Source organism: Vespula pensylvanica, chromosome 23 (assembly GCF_014466175.1).
Source record: "Vespula pensylvanica isolate Volc-1 chromosome 23, ASM1446617v1, whole genome shotgun sequence".
Lineage (NCBI taxonomy): Eukaryota > Metazoa > Arthropoda > Insecta > Hymenoptera > Vespidae > Vespula > Vespula pensylvanica.
The window spans coordinates 1,241,114-1,245,959 of NC_057707.1; the positions used below are offsets into that span (position 1 = coordinate 1,241,114).

At 34.4% G+C, this 4,846-nt stretch overlaps 1 long non-coding RNA gene across 1 annotated transcript; it reads left to right on the forward strand.

The window, feature by feature from the left end:
* The first annotated feature begins 1,365 nt into the window (after nucleotides 1-1,365).
* On the forward strand, nucleotides 1,366-2,162 carry LOC122636838. The gene is made up of 2 exons (XR_006329082.1): nucleotides 1,366-1,395; nucleotides 1,626-2,162. It is a non-coding gene; the product is annotated as an uncharacterized LOC122636838 (long non-coding RNA).
* The last annotated feature ends 2,684 nt before the right edge of the window (nucleotides 2,163-4,846 follow it).

Consider the following 4,846-nt stretch of genomic DNA (forward strand, 5'->3'; position numbering starts at 1 on the left):
CATTATTTATTTCCCATTCGCTTAGTCCAATCTCCAAATACCGTGTGTCTTCTTGGAAGACTGCAAGAGTTCCTTGAAACAGAGGAACGTGATACGAGAAACGTTAAAAATGGCAGAGAGAAAGAATGTGCGAAACATCGCGCTACTCTTCGTGTTAGATATTTACAAATATAATCTTTGCTTTTTTTTTTTCTTTTTTTCTTTTTCTTCTGGATCTTTCTTTCTTCGACGTTTTCGATCGATATACGTATATATGTAATACATTTGTGAGAAATAAAAAAAGAGAATTGACTCGGAAAGAGATTGATATTATTTCTATATACAGCGACACGTCAATTTATGATCATTATCGTACGCCGTATTAAAGTAATTCAGAAATTGTGTGTCCTTTTTTCTTTTGAAATAATATGTTCGTCAGACATTTTTTTAATAACTAAGTAAGTAAGTAAATAAATAAATAAATAAATAAACAAATATATATATATATGATGATGATGATGATGACATACATATATACGATTGTTTCGTAAGACTGATAAAAAGCAAAAGATTTTCAAAATATGAGACAGTGATTAAGATAACAAGAAAAATAAAAAAGAAGTATAATATAAATTACAAAGAAATATGTGTAGGTAATATCAAAAATAAGAATAGATCATCTCGGTGATCCTACTTATTCCTTTTATTTTTTTCCTTAGAAGAATTCATTAAATTTGAAAGAGCATATAGGTCTAGAGAAGGTTACAACACACTTGATAAGAGAAAAGAGCTACTAGTTTTTTCGCGAATGAAAGATGGCGAATCATGAATTCTCTCTCAGTCGATATATATCTATCTCCATCCTCTACCTAACCTCTAATTTCGTTGAATATAATCTTATAAAAGAGACAGTCAGAAAGAGAGAGAGAGAGAAAAAGAGAGAGAGAGAGAGAGAGAGAGAGAGAGAGAGAGAGAAAAGGAAAAAGAAAGGAAAAAGTACTCTCGGTCTTTTGCGAAATCAAACGGATCGTTAAGATTCACTCGGTAATTGGATATTCTTGATAAGGTCGTTCTATTTGAAACGATATACTACTGCGACGACGACGACACGACGGGGATTGCTGTGGGCTTGGCTTCGTGAGTTACGCTTGTGGAAGAGGATCGAGAAGACACCATCGTTTTGGTTGTTAGTTCTATCAAGTGTACTTATTCATTCTTGATTAACGATTTCCTCTTGTTCGATTCTCGTTTTACGTTAATGAGATTAATAAAAAGAATCTCTTTGACTTCTCGAATCAATATGTAATAGAACGCTTTGTGAAATGAGAGAGAGAGAGAGAGAGAGAGAGAGAGAGAGAGAGAGAGAGAGAGAAAGAGAAAGAGAATGTCTTAATGATCGCTAGGAAAATCTATAGGGTGAGTCAACTCGAATTGATCATGGAATAAATCGATCAAACATCTAGTATCGTTTATATAACAGAGTTAAGAATCAAAAAAGCTCTCTTAGGTAATCTTAATAATCAATTACTCTATTTCGAGACTCTATGAATTTATTTTTCTTTTTCTCTTTTTTTTTTCAAATTGTTAAACTACAAAACTTTTGGATCATTCCGCGTTTTAGCTTACAAATGTTTCATCTAAATTAGGAAATGAGTTTGTAAATGGACGAATCATTACAACAAAGGATAGGATAACTGGATCCACTGAAAATTGTTTGTGGTTGACGCATCGAACAAATCAGCAAATCATTAATCTACATAGTATTTTTCGTTCATCATCTCCATATAATAATACTCTTCTCCTTTTCCTCTTTGTATATATGTACACATGAGCCGCGAAACCACGAACCATCGATGGCGAATGCAGACAGAGAGAAAGAGAAAGAGAGACAGAGGCATACACATACACAGAATAGAAGAGAAAGCCATGAAAGTACGCCGAGATTGAGATACAGGGGCTGAAATGTTAACCGCAGAATGGAAGACCACAATTTATGAAAGCAGCTAATATATACGGCGGAAGTTCGATCAAAGGGGTTAAGATAGGTTGATAAAGTTAACACTACTTTCGTATATAAACTAAATCTTAGTGGCAACTTGTTCTCTATCAATTAACTATACATACATATATGTACTATTATATATATATACATAAAAACGATTATCTTTCATTTTATCATCATATATGTATAATAAATGTTACAATATGTCCCAATACTCAAATATTATAGATCAAGATAAACCATAGTTCAATATTTACAATAATAACATATTACTTATATGTAACAACAATAATACGTACTGAAAGAAATCCAATTTATCTAGTAACGCGAGAGAGAAAGAGAGACAGAGAAGGAGAGAGGGGGGACAGAGTGTAAGGCGCGCGCGCGCGTGCAAGGCGCAGCAGACAGGGGCGGGGCACGTCGAGGAGGGCCCCGCACCGAGGATGGGGAGGGGGGCGCCTAGCAACAGGCCTGCCGGCAGTCAGGCAGAGAGCACAGTGTGATTAAATAAAACTGGCGTCGGGCACGGCGACCCACCAGGCGTTGACATCAGGCGTGCACGCACGCACGACGGCACGCACATACACGCACGCACACACATAATATACGTACATACATACATGCGCGAAAGAACACGACCGACAGACCGACCGACCGACCGACCGACCGACCGACCGACCGACGTGCACACGCCTGCGTGCGTACGTGCTCGATCTCTCGCGCGCGCTTCTGCGCAAGAAAAGTGCACGGTGTTCTCGTCGTCGCCGTCGTTTCGCTGCGAACGTGTTACGAACCGGCGAATTCTCAACCCACATGATGATGATGATGATGATGATATATATTGTGGACTGAACTATACTCTAACTTTAGTTCTATTTTTTCTTCTACGAGAATATATTCGTATGAGAACTACTATACACTACTACTACCTACTGTGGACTTCTCTCTTCTTTTATATGTGTAGGTTGTGTATTATTGTCTCCTTGTGACATACGAATTTGCATGCAAAGCCAATGAACCCATAGGAGGGGGGAGAATCTTTAGATCTTCAGAAGTTGAGAAATAATCTTTTTTTTTAGAAATAAAGGAAAGAAAGAATTTGAGAATCACTGTTAATTTTTCATAATTTTTTGACATCCGGTACGAGAAAAAACATCTGTGGATCAATCGAGGAAAAGAGGAGATTCGAACCTACAATACAATTCAAGGAGTGGGGGAGTCGGATCCTGCATTCCACAAGCTGGGTCCCCTTAGCTACCACAGCTATCTATCTTGTTATAGAAACAATGCTTACTTAGCCTTTTTATGTTGTATAATGTATATTCTATATTGTATAATGTATAAAAATTTTAATAATATTAAAGAATATACATCTATGTATGTATATAATTAATAATTATTATAATAGATATATAAATAAAATTCTGAAGGGAATAGATGAAAGAAAAAGAGTGAAGAGGGATATAACACGATAAAATGCTGGACTGACTGGTACGTTGCTTGTTTGCGATCGTTGTGTCCCGCGAGTAACGCGAACTCTTGTTATCATTCGAAGTATACATTAGCTGGCTCTACCGTTTCTCGTAGATAATTACCAGTCAATATTCGGTGTTGAATTACGAGTAGAAGTTATATTCTAACATGGCTCTAAAAGATATATATATACATACACACATACACATACATACATACACACATACACATACATACATACATACATACATACATACATACATATAGAGAGAGAGTGAGAGAGAGAGAGAGAGAGAGAGAGAGAGAGAGAGAGAGAGAGAGAGAGAGAGAGAGAAACAATATTACAAAGGAATAAAAAAAATATATCGTTTGTAAGTTTAATAGAATATATAGCATAAGATCAAATCTTTTTAGCTGATTTTTAAAAATAAATCATTCGTTTTATCGTGACATTTTAGACACGTAATCTTGATACAAGAAATTAGACCTAAAAAAAAAAGTCACGAAAAGGGAGCAATTGATTTTTAATGTCACCTAGAAAACTTTTGATCCATCCTGTAAGCGATTTAATTATAGATAACGATTAATATATCGATTAGTGGTTATATGTTTCGAAGTGTGTCCTATTTAGAAAAGTTCTATATGCTTTATCTAGGTAGACAACTGACTCTAAGTTAAGTTAACCATCAAGTTATATATAATATTCTCGAGGAGAGAAAGCGTAAGAAAAGATTATGAGCAAACGAAAAAGTTTACGAACTCTCTCTCTTTCTCTCTTGGGGTCGAGCTTGATTTAAAACTTCTTACTTCTCTCTGAAAGTTATGATCATGAAGGACAAGACAAACTTTTCCCTTATGCTCGTAGTACACGCATAAGTACACTTCTGGTTTGATATAATTCGATGAACTATGTGAGTGAAGTACTTAAAAATTCATTCTACTGAACTGTGGCAAACGACGAAGTAAAAGGATGAAAGATAATTCCTACAAATTTATTACTCTTTTCGAAATATCTATTATTTTCTTTTTGTCAAATTGCAAAACTGATGATAAAGCTCGATGATATAAGAATATTTAAACTATAAAAGGAATTTTTTTAATTTATAATTAGTCTATAATTTTAATTCATTCTGACGAAATATAAATCAATTAATTGTACCACACTATATATATATATATATATATATATATATATATATATATATAGTGTGGTACAATTAATATATATATACATGCATACATATATATATATATATATATATATATATACACATATATATACATATATTGTTGAGAAAAACAATGTGTCAGAGTAACACGTTCATTTGTGAGAATCTAATCGATCGAAGATGACACCGCATGAAAACATTCGATGTGTGTTATCCAAGGAAA